Here is a 14,553-nt window from a genome sequence, read left to right as displayed (position 1 = left end):
TTGATAGACCTCCTGGAACCAGTTGGCAACAGCATGATGAAGAGCTTGATTTTTGGGTTAGATTTTATCTTCGAGACATACGATAGAGTTAAGTATTTTCTTCTTAGGTTTAAGGGTGGCTCTCCAGCTTCACAGAGTAGTGTCCACAAGACTGGTGCAATATGCTCCTTGGATCTCTGAAGAGTATCCAAAGTTTTGAGCAATGCTTGGTTTGCGGTGTTATACACAACACATCCGTAGTCCACTTTCGATCTAATTAAAGCTCTATATAAATTTATTTGGGTATATCACTTAAAGATAGAAAACGAAACCAGTGGATCAGAACCAGAACAAAGACAGTAGACGCGATAGAACAAGCAGCAAAACTGAAATGGAAATGGGCTGGACACAATGAACGTCTCCAAGACGGACGATGGAACAATGCCATCGGAAAGTGGCGTCCATACAATGCAAAGAGATCAAGAGGCAGACCACAGATGAGGTGGAAAGATGACATCAGGAAACAAGGAGGTCCCACATGGCAGATAACAGCTCAAGATAAGGAAAGATGGAGAGAATTGGGGAAGACCTACATTCAACAATGGAAGGACAGAGAATAGCTTCAAAAAAAATAAATTTATTAGTGTTGGAAAATCTGCTCCGCAATTTTTATGTGATACATATTTCATAGTATTTAGTTCAGCTTGGCACGATATCCTTAGCGAGTGTATATGACTTGTCCAACTTAATTTTAAGTCCAGTTGCATCCCTAGGAATTTCATTTCTTTTGTATATTCTATAGGAGAAAAATAGATTTGGGAGCTTTTATGAATCTAATTTTCGTGAAAAATGTATAGCTTCTTTTTGTGGTGAAAAATTGGAGCCCAATATTGTTAGACCACGATTCTATCGACTTAAAAGCTGTAGCAATACGATTATGAGCAGATAATATGTTTTTATTTCTGTTATTATTCTCCTATTATTATTTATGTATATGTTATATAATATTTAATATTTGTTAGCATTACAAGATCATCAGAAAACAAAAAAGTTTTAATTGTGCCATTACAGTACGACACAACAATGTTAATAGCAAATAAAAATAGCGCTACGCTTAGATTCGAGCCCTGTGGAATTCCATTTTTCTATAATTTACATTCAGAGAAATGGTTATTGATTCGAACTTGGAAATAACGTTGCCGTAGAAAGTTTGAAATAAAAGCAAACATATTACCATGAATCTTCCAATTGTGAAGTGTAGGTAAAATATCATACCGAGAAACTGTATCAAAAGCCTTTTTTACACAAAAAAATATGGCTAAATATTATTGATTACATACATAATTTATAAATACTTCGTGAATTTCTGATTCCAATGATATTAAGTTATTTAATGTGGATCTATTTTTCCTAAATTCACTTTGTTTGGGTTTAATAAGATATTTATGTTCAATATACCACATGAGTCGAGCAACTTACACATTGCATTCGTGAGAGAGATTGGTCCATAGGATTTTGCTTGAAATTTAGATTTACCTAGTTTGTGTATTAGAACTATGATTGACGAGTACCATATGTGTGAGAATACCTTATTCATCCGTATAAAATTGAAAAGTTGCAATATTAGTTCTTGGCCTACTAGTGGTAGGCTCTGTAGAAAAAGTACAGGTATATTATTATCTGGTCCTGGACTAGTATTTCTAACGGAGGTAAGAGTTTCAATAAGTTCAGTCAAGCTCATAGGACTGCTTATTGGTGAAGTGTCATTGATTAGTGGTATTCCTTTATGTTCTTCAAATCGTTTCTTATTTAATAATTTTATTAAATAGCTTACATCACGAGAAGCGGTGCAATATCGATTTGCTATTATTTCAGATGTATTGCATTCGGACGTAAATGTCTGATTGTCTTTTATTAAGTACTTTATGGAGTGTTGTGATTTTTCCAGATATACTTCTAATCATGTTCCAGATTTGATCAATTGGAGTAGATCTATTAATTTCTGAAACAAACTTTTGCCATGACTCTTGCTTGCTTTTTTTAATAATAAATATACATTTAGCTCTTATTCTTTTAAATTCCGTATATGTTTTTTAGTAGTTTTATATCGTTTATATCTATTAAATGCCGATTAAGATTCTGTTATTCCCTTTTTGTACGCATCATTTCACTCCGGTACAGGTAAATGTTTTGGATCAAAAGCTATTTTTCCAATGGATTTATTCGCTGCACCAATAATGAGTTTATTTAAAAAGGATGTTTTCTCGTTAATATCTTGTTTTGAGTCTAACATTTCTCTAAGATCCATACCTGATGAAAAAATTAATGTTAAGAACAGTGTCCAGTTGGCTTTATTTAAGGACCATTTGGTTATATGTGTATTGTGCTTATGGTACAACAGATTGTTAACTAAGATGGGAAAGTAATCACTTCCATATAGATCAGGTAAAGCGTCCCACGATACACTAGGTTGCAAGTTTGGTTCACAAATTGACGAATCAATTGCTGAAAACTCTCCTGTTGCTGCATTATACTGAGTGTTCCTCGGATATCGAGCTGAGGTTTTAGTTGTCAAGTAATTAAATTTATTATTTTAGTACATCGCGATTTCATTTTTTTTGATATAATATGGGGATAGATTTTTTTAACAAAGTAAGTAAGCCTAATGTGTCTTCTGTATAAGTTTCAGATAGACTTAATTTATCTGGAGATCCTAAAGCCTTTTAAAAAAAATCAATTAGTTGTTCAAAATTTAATATCGGTGTTAGAAGTTTATTAGTAACAAAATCTTTTACGGGTTCCATACTGTCAACAATAGTCTCAGAATTATTAATAGTTTTGCATTTTTTAAGTTTTTGTAAAATTTTCCCTAGGTTCTTGTAAAGGTGGGGTTAAAATTTCATCAAGGCTGCGCTTAGCTGTGTTTACTTCTTTACTATAATTATATTATAGATTATTATTATAGATGTATTAGTTATTTCAAGTGTATCAGTGTTATCTGTTAATATGCTATTGATAGGGACTGAAAGTGTTGAGGAAGAGTTTGGAATTGATGTATGAGGTTATGAAATATTAGGTGTTGTTGATAACTGGGTAGTTTTTATATTTGTATCTATGCATCTAGCTTGAGAACTTGGGAATGATGTTGAGAGTGATATTTGGGATGCAGTTAATATTGGTATAGTTAATGAAGAAGGTATAGTCGAGGATTGTAAGGAAAAGGAGGTCGCTGAAACTACTGACGTGATCGGGACGTCATGTGGAAGAGTCTTAACTACTGTATTTATAGTAGTAGTTGGCACTGTTGTTGTTAAGTTTTAATTTGAATTTGTACAGGATGAACCATTTGCAACAAAATAGTCAGATTGTTTACAATAGTAACACATATGTTTTTCTAAAGATAAGAAAATACGATAATTTGTTTGATCGTGGTTTATGACAATTGACGGAGAAATTAATGTAGCTTCCAAAGGAGAGATAAATGTCTGTATTCGAAAGCTCAGTATACGTCTATATTCTGGGTTTGTTGTACCTATTCGTAAAAAATTAATTGGAGTTAATAAATTGAGGTCTAACTTTTTAATTTCAGATTCTATGAAAATGTAAGGAAGACTAGGGCAAACATTAGAGATCAGTAATCTTTCATTTGGTGTAATTAAGCGTCGAGCATAAATTATTTGTTGATTGATAGTTATTCTTCTGTTGTTAGCATTCATGAGAGTTTCTACTAATTCTTTACTAGCTAGGTAACTACAAATACGGTGATTTGAAATTCGTGATGAAAAAATAATATATCTTGGTTCTATAATTTTTCCGAGTGCACGTAGATATTCCTCAAGTTTGGCGTTTTCCAGAGCATTATATAAAATAGCTTGTTTCTTGGATGGGAATTTTGGAGTTGAATTGATTAACGCTGCAGAATATGAAGAAGTTTGATACGATGTCAATAACGTCTGGGGCCTCGACGCCCCTGGACTATTAACATCATCCATTTTCGTTGTTTAATGACATCAGGTAATATAAATAATATGAACTTGTTTTGAAGTAAGTATCTAATTAGATTAGAATTACTTATAGATTTTCTCCAATAAGTTCAGTAATTTTTGTTAACACTTATAACACTTTAATTATTATGTGGATATAAATAAAAGCGCAAAAACTAAATGCGATAAGACTTGTAATTAAATACATCCAACGTCGCTAAAGATTCGAATCGTTCTCCTTTATAATTATTGTTTGCCTCAATACCGATAATATTATTCAAAAGTAACAACTCTATTTCTGTGTTATTTGCGCCAGCTAAAATAACTACTTCTAATAATTGCTTTTCGCTATTGTAAGATGAATAATATTAATTATGGTAACCTTTAAGTTACAAAATGATTAAATTCAACGTTCTAATCTTTTCAATGATCTTATTTTAATTTTTATTGTAGGATTTTATATACATAACAAATAGGATCCTAGAGGTTCTTTTTATATTATACAAAATTATTTAATATCATTTGTCAAAATAAAAGATTCTTTTAAAATTTTAGCTATTCTGTAAATGTAGAATATAGTACTTTATTAAAGTACACTTTTAAAAAGCAAAAATTTTCCCGACTCTATTATTTCTGTAAAACCACACCTAATCGTAGGTTTCTTATATAATTTTATTTTAGGTGAATTTTAAACTTTATTTATTATTTGATTATAACTTATAACAACACGATTTATAGAAAAAATATGTACAAACTCACCATGTTTCAACACCTAGTGTATTGTATATTACCTGAAAAAAAAAAAAGAAAATACAATAAGGATATATTATGAAAGGATAAAAAATTGTAGTTGTAAATAGCCGACCACGAGCAAAATAAGTACAAAAAAAAATAACTTTCAAATTTCTGTTAACATAACAAACACAGTTCACAAATAAAACTTTATAAATCTACCGAAGCACACTTTTGGTGACACCAGCACTACCAGTTTAAGCAATGAATCCAATTGAGGGATTATTTTTATTGTCTAATCCAATTGTAAAATTACCAAAGAGATTTCTGGTTATTTTTTGTAGCAATTTTTAATTTAATCTTTTTTATTATTTTTTATTTTCCTTTTATTTTTGGTTGTTACAATTTTTTTCAAAGCCCCTTTTTTAAAAAATTCATTTATAAAAGGTATAATAATAAAACACCCTATCGAGCTACATCACAGAGCGTTTTTAGAATTAATATTCCATCATCAGTGCTATCCTAAAAGTATCATCACTTTAATTAAAGCAAACATGAAATTTTAAATTTTGACCAAGGTGAATACAAACATGTGGTTAATACTTACTGAATGTACATGTTTTGATCCGCTAAATACATGGTAAAAAACCCTTTAAATGTTCTAAATTAAATTTGAGTTACATTATTTGACTTTAACAATGTTTAAACGGTTTTTACCCATATATTTAGTAGCTCAAAACATGAACATCCAGTAAGTTTTAACCACATTTATGTATTAACCTTGGTCAAATTTTAAATTTTATGTTTGCTTTAAGAAAAGTGGTTATACATTAAGGATAGCACTGATAATGGAATATTTATTCTGAAAATGTTCTGTTTTAATATGAGAGCTTTTATAAAGAACTTTAAAAAACAATTTGTCAGCAACAATTAGTATAGATATTGATCTACTTTTAGCCCTTTTTTAGAAGTTTTACCAGAGCACCTGGTTGTGAAAAGTAGTTAGTCCTTGCATAAAAATCTCTGTAGCGAAGAAGTATCTTAAGGTGCTACAAGATTGGTTGTTATTTTACTCACGTATTTTGCAATAGTTAGAGTTGCTGCCATAGTTACATCTATGTTTTGTTTCAGTTGAAGAGTAAATTGCAAATTCTTGATTCAGAAAAATAGTTTGTTGAAATGAAAATATGCAGCACTTCATAAACCATTTACTGCTACCTCATAGTTTGTGACGCGTAAGTAAGCTTTTCCATAAGCTCCGCTATTTGATAATATTTCACTACCCTTTTTTAATAAAACATTCAATTGGAGAATATTCTTAGATCTTCTATTTTTCTTTTATGATATTTCTTTTTTAAAGATAGTTTAACCATATATATATATATATATATATATATATATATATATATATATATATATATATATATATATATATATATATATATATAGTTTAAAGATAGTACCATAAAAATCAATAAAATTTTGATTCTTATGTTTGCCAAATTTTGTTGTAAAAAAGTTCTTTTAAATATTTTTGCACCAAAAAGTTGGTGTCTGCAAGGTTGATATGATCAAAATTAGAAACAAAAACTGTAATTTTTCACCTTTTTCACCAGACATAGGTTAAGTTTCCCTCCCAATAAAATTTTAATTAGTATTGATATTCCTGTCTACCCTCACCATCAGTATCTGGGCGTGATTTTGGACAAAACCAACCTGGACACTTCATGTTAATTACATTATCAACAAATGCGAAAAACGTTTAAAAATGCTTCTTTGCATATGTAAAGCTAGATGGGCTGGCGAACCGAAGATGACATTAATGATCCATAAGTCTTATATCCGTTCAATCATTGATTATGAATGCTTTTTGTATGGTTCATCGTCAATACAAACAAGCATTAGTGCGTTTAAATCATCTCCACGTGCTGCAACTCTAGCAGAAGCACAGGAGCCTCTTCTAAACCTTAGAAAAGAATTATTGTCTAAACAGTTTCTTATAAACGCCAGAACTTGGGACTCACATAATTTATTAAAAATAATTAACATTCTCACCAAAAATAACTTAACAAATTCTTATTGAAGAAATCACGAAACGAAATCCGAAGATTTCTAATTGTCGAGAAGAAATTCAGATTTCTGCTTTAATCTGTGTCTTCTAAGAACTGCAAGTCAAAACAGACGTTGATAAAGATATAATTAGAGACATGGGGACTCTAAAATTGCATTCCATAACATATCTCCTTAACTAAGCAAAAATCCTTAGCGAATTGGTTTCTAGTACTCATAAAGAGTATACCGAAATAAAAGGAAAGACAGTTAAGATTTGATTTCACGTACAGTGCGTTTGTGTATCCGCTTATATGTATTTCATCTTAAAAGAAATAGCCGCTCCGAAGATTCCTTTTAGATAAGCGGATACACAAACGCACTGTACGTGAAATCAAATCTTAACTGTCTTTCTTCTTATTGGAGAAAACTTCTTCTCCTCTTACAGATGTTTACCTAGATACCTAGAAACTAACAACTAGAACTAGCACTAAACAAATATTAACCAATTTTTATATATATATATATATATATATATATATATATATATATATATATATATATATATATATATATATATATATATATATGTTAGATCACTAATCACGTATTTGACTTTTTAAAAAAAGAACTTTATTTGTTACAAATTAAATATTAAATAATAGTACAAAATTAAATTAATTTAAAATGACTACAATAACTGGACTGGTCGAAGTTGCAACTAAGAGTGGTTCCGGCATCTGAGAATGGTAATTTATAGGTTTGGTATGAAGTGCTGAATTGCTGTTCTCATGAATATTGGCCAACGGTTCGTACAAAGTTCTAATGCGTGCTCAGCGGTTTCTATGGGAATGGGATGATGAAATCTGAAGTCGGCGAACTTAAGCTAGTTCAAGGTTAATATTTTCTCATATAACAGCTCCCCTTATTAGTGAAAAGTCAATGCCATTGCTTTGACTTTTACAGAGTAATTGGTGTTTCTGCTTCGCTTTCTTGTTGGACATTGGGTCTTCTTCTGAAGGAGGCTAAGCCCTGAAGTTTCTGTCTAATGGAATTTCTGCGTGGTAATGAAGTTGGACGCTGATCCTGGGACAAGGAGATTGCAATTTTTGGGAATATTTTGGTTCGGTATTTGCAGAAAAGGTATAAGATAACTAGGATAATAATCAGGGATAAGGTTGATATAGTGAATAAGGGTAGATGTTCCTCAATGAATGATTGGCTCATAATATGGTCCAGTTCTTCTGAATATTGGTCCAATTTGTGTTGTGCAATATTTAAGTCATCTACGTTGATCTTACTGAGTTTTAGTGGTTTCAATTTTGATAGGTGACTCTTTGTCTCAAAATGGTCACAGCATCTGTAGGGTACGTTAACTGGGTGACTTCTATACGTGATATTTGTACATTTCTCAATTTGGTCTCTAGCATGAATTCTGGTACTGCCGATGAATGCAATACATTCGGGAATTAATCTTAAGATTGAATTTGTTTTGATTATTTGTGTAGTGACGTCTTTTCTTGCACATTTGATTGTTACTGGTAATGGATCGGAAATGGTTAGTAACCATAAATTTCGGTCAATTTCTTGTACATTGTAACCTTGTGCCAAGAGCATGGACATCTGGCAAGTTTTTGGTAAGTTGCTGAGAGGTTTCAAAAGCTGGGCTTCACATATAGCATCTGTGTCTATGGGATACGGAAGAATGTCTGTACACATTCTTTGGTTTTGACTGATTTGTTTGCATTTTTCGGTGTCCATGGGTAAGACATATGAAATTGAATCATCATCTCGCGCTATGTATTTATGAACAGTTGAAAGTATATGATGAAAACCAGTTTGATTATCTAATATTGGTATTGAATATAATTGATACAAGGTGAATATTTCGGGATCAACTAACGGAATTTCGAGGACGAAAACAATTTTTGAATCAAGCTGATAAGCTTGCAGTTTTATTATGTCAATATACTGAGCTATATTTGACATATACGTGGGTAGAGGCAATACGTTATTTTGTAATGACTGTGAGATTTCTTTTAATGCGTCCATTAAGTCTATGGGCGAAATAATAGAACTATGTAGAATTTGCAGGCGAGAGAATGTGATAGAATTTAGTATATCATTTAAATAATTTTCTAAAAATACGTAGCTTTCCATTAAGGACTCACATAAATCTAGTATTTGTAATTGTGCTTGGTAAAAGGAGATGTCATTATTAATGTCCAGAAGTGTAGTCTCGATAGTTTTTAAGTCTTTGTTAAAAGTTTCTTCGTCTATTTGCAATTTTTGAATTGTAGTGTTGAAAGTTCTTATAACTGAAGTGGTAACAGATATTTGATTTTTTAGGAGATTTTCAATTTGAGTTTCAACGGAATTTATCTTATTTATACATTTATTAAAGTATTCGCCATCAGAGGCGTCTAAATTTCCAGTAATAGATTTCCAGATTGTTCCAATACCATTTACTAAACCGCGTTTTAGGCGTTTATTATAAGGTACTGTGTCAGAGGTTATTTCTTTATATTTTAAATTAACGGAGTTTGAGATTTGTTTTAGCAGACTAACATGTGTCTGTACTTCGGCTTGAAAGGCAAGTTTTCTCGGTGTATCCACGTTAATAAATTTTTCTAACAGGTTTTCCAAAATTCTGTCATTATTGGATATTGTAGTTTTGATAGGTAATAATTCTTTGTAAACAAGTAAAGTCCATTTGTCGTTAGATATTCGTATAGTTCCTTTTTCATGAAAAAATATTCCAATTGTGTTATTAATTGGAGTGAGGAGAATTTGGGATTGGACGATAGGAAGGAGTCCATAGAATCTGTAAAGGAAAATTATTCAAAATAAGGTTTGAGTCTGTCAAAATTTACTTTAGAGGTTTGGTTAGTTTTGGGGGTAAGGATAATTGCGGAATTTGTAAAAACTTCTTGAATTTCGAAAGGTCCATTAAAAAGATTATCCGATTTTGATTTAATTTGGGATTCTTTTACGTAAACTTTGTCACCAATTTTAAAATCAGGTCTTCGTTCTGAAATATTCTCGTCAAATCTTACTTTCGCCTTTTCTTTCTGTCTTTCTGTTTTTGCTCTGGCTACTTTGTAAAAATATTCCATGCGATTATTCAGGTCTCGAATATATTTACTCATTAGTGTTTTTTGATTGTATAGAGTTTCTGGTGGTCGGCCTGCAGTGTGCCCAAATATAAGTTCATATGGTGTGAAACCGTGGGTCTTATTCTTTGTGTTGTTATAGCATATTATTGCATAAGGAAGTATAGTGAAGGGATGATCGTTTGGGTTCTCGGCTTGATTTGCTCTAATCATTTCTGAGAGTGTAGCATGAAACCTTTCTATAGATCCATTAGATTGTGGATGGTTAACGCTAGAAAATGTTAGTTTAATGTCGTATAATTCGCATAGATCTTTGATTATAGCATTCTCGAATTCTCGACCGCAGTCACAATGAATTCTTAGTGGTGTTCCATAGTGTTGAAAAAAGAGTAGGAGTGTCTTGACTACTGTTACTGCCTTTTTGTCTTCCAAAGGATAGGCTTGCGTGAATTTTGTCAATTCGTCACGAATAGTTAAAGCGTAGTTCCTAGTAGGGTATTCGAATATATCCATATTTATTCTTTCGAATGGTGTTTTTGGAGTTTCTGTTATGACTAGTGGTCCACTTAAGTTTTTCCTGCAAATCTTAACTTTTTGGCAAATTTCACATGCTTTTACAAATTTCTCTACATCTTTTGTTAAATTCTTCCAATTGTATTTCTGCTTTATTCTTCTGACAGTTTCGTTTATTCCTCGATGTAAATTGTTTTTACCACAATGGTAATGATCTAAAATTTGAGGGATTTCGTCTTCGCTGGCTGTTTTAATTATATTTTGACAGATTCTTAATTTTAATTCTTTGTCAGCAAAAATATAAGAAAATATTTCTAGGATAGGTAGTTCGAGATTATTTTCGACACAATATATTTTTGATTCATCGAATTGTTCTTTATTTGCAAAAAGTACAAGAAACAAATGTGATATTACTCGTTCGGGATCAAACGGTAATGGTATAATAAAATATTTTCGATCTTTTACAGTTTTGCTGTGTACAATATTAATTCTTCGGTTACTGTATTCCATGTTTTCTTCGAATATGTCATTCATTATTTTCTCGTGGAGTTCTTCAAGTTTATTTTGCCAAAAAAATGTAACAATATTTTTGTTGGATTTGTCTAATAAGTCCGTAGTCGATGTTTCAATTTTAGAATAATCGATTATTGACTTAGTTCTATACAGTTCGATAAACTTGTCAAGTTCTTCGGACATTTTTTCTATATTTTCTTCATCGTCGTCTTCGTTTTCTTGAGTTTCCGTGTCATCTTCATTCGATGCATGTAATGAGATTTTTGATTGAAAGTTTGCACAATCCTTGAAATGGTTAATCTTTATTCTTGAGAGGGCATCTGCATTTCTGTTTATTTTTCCTACGCGATGTTCTATTTTATAATTGTATTCTTCGAGTTTTAGGCGCCAACGCGCTAATCGGCTTCCGGGATCTTTTATCGAGAAAAGCCATGTAAGGGGTCGATGATCGGTAATCAGGGTGAATTTTCGGCCAAAAAGATATGGTCTAAAATGTTTGACTGCCCATACGATAGCTAATAGTTCTCTCTCTATCGTCGAATATTTTGTTTCGGCACCGCATAATGTTCTGGAGGCATAAGCTATGGGTAAATCTTTTCCAATAGGGCCTTGTGATAGAACAGCTCCAATCGCGAATGCACTAGCGTCAGTTGTTAGTAAAAATGGTTCCTCAAAATTGGGATATATAAGTATTGGATCCGAAGTTAAAATATTTTTGAGTTCGTTAAAGGCTTCTTTGCAATCAGAATTAAAAATAAAAGGTACGTCTTTCTGAAGTAGTTTCGTAAGTGGTTTAGAAATTTTGGCAAAATTTGGAATAAATCTTCTATAGTAACCGGCTAAGCCTAAGAATGATTTTATTTCTTTGGTGTTCTTTGGTTCCGGGAAGTTTTTGATGCAAGATATTTTAACTGGATTTGTTTTTACACCATTTTCTGTTACAAGGTGGCCCAAATATGCTACTTCTTTTCTTAAAAATTCGCACTTGTCTGGCTGTATTTTTAAATTTGCTTTTCGTAACCTTTTAAAAACTTCTGTTAGTCGTGACATGTGATCATGAATAGTGGGTGAGTAGATAATTATGTCATCCATATACACTAAGCATCTTTCGTTTTGTATTCCTAAGAGGATGTTGTCCATTACTCTTTGGAAAGTAGATGGAGCATTCATTAGTCCGAATGGCATGCGGACAAATTCGTAATGTCCATTTTCGACGGAAAAGGCCGTTTTCTGGATGTCTTGTGGCTCGATTTCAATCTGGTGAAATCCAGACGCTAAATCTAGTGTTGTGAAGTATTGGCATCTTCCTAGTTGGTCCAATAGTTCTGATATTTGTGGTAGAGGATAACGGTCTTGTACTGTGAGTTCGTTGAGTTTTCGATAATCAATAACAACTCGCCATTTTTGTTTTCCTGACGCATCTAATTTCTTCGGTACGACCCAGACTGGACTCGACCAGGGCGAGACACTTTTCTGGATTATTCCTTCTTCTAACATTTTATTAATTTGCGTCTTTACCTCTTCCTTATGTATTTGAGGATATCTATAGGATTTAGTGAAGATAGGTTTAGCGTTGTTTGTTTCGATTTTGTGCTTGACTTCGTTTGTGAAGGTCAGTTTGTCGCCTTCGACATAAAATATATCTGCGTATTCAGTACATATATCTAGAATTAGTTCTTGTTCTTCGCAATTTAGATGATCAATTCTTAGTTGTTCTTTAATTATTCGTATTCTATCTACTACGGGTTCTTCAAAATCATTTCCGTTGTATAATAGGATTGTCTCCGAATTTTTGAAAGGTTCGATTGAAATGTCTGAAAATTCGATTGTCTTCGGCATAGCATTAGCATTTAGTACGGAAGTTAAGAATTCTCCATTTTCATCTACATGGACTAATGCATGAGGTAATCTAACTTTTTCTATTTCTTGAGCTGATAATATGGCATCTGTATTTGATAAGTTGCATTTTAGTCTGCATATTTGTTCGGTCCGGCTGTCAATGGTAATTCTGTTTTTTCCTTTTATTCGTTTTCTCTCTGGTCTTTCAAGATTTTTGTCTTGATCTCGGTTTTTTACGATAGTATATTTTTCATTTATAGGGTTTTGATATTTTAAATTTGATTCCTGTTTAGAATCTGATTTAATTTTTATTTTAGGTTCGTTTTGTGTTGTTTCTGTAGGGTGTGTCGGTGATTTGTCTTTAGGAGGTGTGTTTGTCTCGTGTCCTACTTTGTGAAGGGTGACAGTTTTAAAATTTGTATGCAACTGTCGGGATTTGAGATCTATTACGCATTCATAATGATCTAGAAAGTCTAGGCCTATTATGCCATCGAAATCAATGTCTAAATTGAAAATAAAGACTTTGTGAGGATTATCGTCAGTGAAGGGAATCAGGACAGATTCTGTTATTAACAATTTTTGATCGGTTATACCTTGAATAGTAACGTTTTCAGGAAATCTATTATGATAATTGCGTGCTGTGTTTTCTTTGAAAACAGTGATTCCAGCACCTGTGTCGATTAAAAGTTTAAAAGTGTTGGTAGCATCGTTAATGTAATATAAATTTTTGGAACTCATTGTATGAAATGGGGTTACATGAATGTCTGTTCGGGAAAATTGAGATTCGGATGAAAGTTGTCCAAGTTGAGTGCTTGGATTTGTTCTTGGATATTCGTAATATCCGTTGAGGGGTTCGTATGATTGGGAGGATGATTTTGATTCTGAAGTGAAAGAAAATCCTGATAATTTTGTGTGTTATTGGTTTCGTAAAAGTTATCAGTTTGCGGATTATTTTCTGTATAATAATTCGTTTCATAGTTTTCATAGTTATCGGTATTATAATAATTATCTGTATAGTAATCGTCTGTATAATAGTTAGTCGTCATTTCATCAGGGTATTCGTTTAAAACATGTGCTCTTTGGAAGTTTGGGTTTCTTTGAATAACAGATGGACGATTTTGATTTTGATTTTGAGATGAAAAGGAAGGTCTCTGTTGGTTGAAATTTGGATTGTTGGAGGAATATTGATTCCTATTAGGGTTCTGATTGTTTTGATAGTTGTTAGGTCCATTATTATATTGGTTTTGGTAACCGTGTGGCCTAGAAAAAGTTTGGTTTGGCTGTACGAAACGTGAAGAGCGGCATTCACTATTTAGATGACCAATGCGGCCACAATTTGTACATTTAGTAAACTGAGATGAGGGTCTTCTCATTGGTTGACAGGGTTTAGGAATAGTTGATCTAGAATTAGATTTTTGTTCTTCAAAACATGACAATTGAAGTTCGCGTCTAATACGATTGCTTGCTTCAATGAGATCTTTTGGATTACTAGCCCTAATAATTCGTCCTAGACGAGGTTCTAAACCGGTTAAAAGTGTGTTTAGGGCCATGGTATCGATTAAGTCACATTGGGCAGTTTTTTGATCTGGGGATAAATTTGCTACTGGGATCGAGGCGTGCATTTTTGCATTCAGAACTTGTAAACGGTTAAAGAAAGTTAGAGGAGATTCGTTAGATAGTTGTCTTAGTCTTTGTAAGTCTTGTATTAAGGAGGTCAGGTCTCTACTGTCTCCGAAATGTAGATTTAGTAATTGTTTTATTTCTGTATAAGAAATTGGTTTTCTAGAATTAATAAGCTGTGCAGCTTTACCTTTGAGTTTATTTTTTACGTG

The sequence above is a fragment of the Diabrotica undecimpunctata genome, chromosome 8, assembly GCF_040954645.1.
Source record: "Diabrotica undecimpunctata isolate CICGRU chromosome 8, icDiaUnde3, whole genome shotgun sequence".
Lineage (NCBI taxonomy): Eukaryota > Metazoa > Arthropoda > Insecta > Coleoptera > Chrysomelidae > Diabrotica > Diabrotica undecimpunctata.
The sequence above is the reverse complement of the archived record's forward strand: the minus strand, read 5'-3'. Positions refer to the sequence as shown.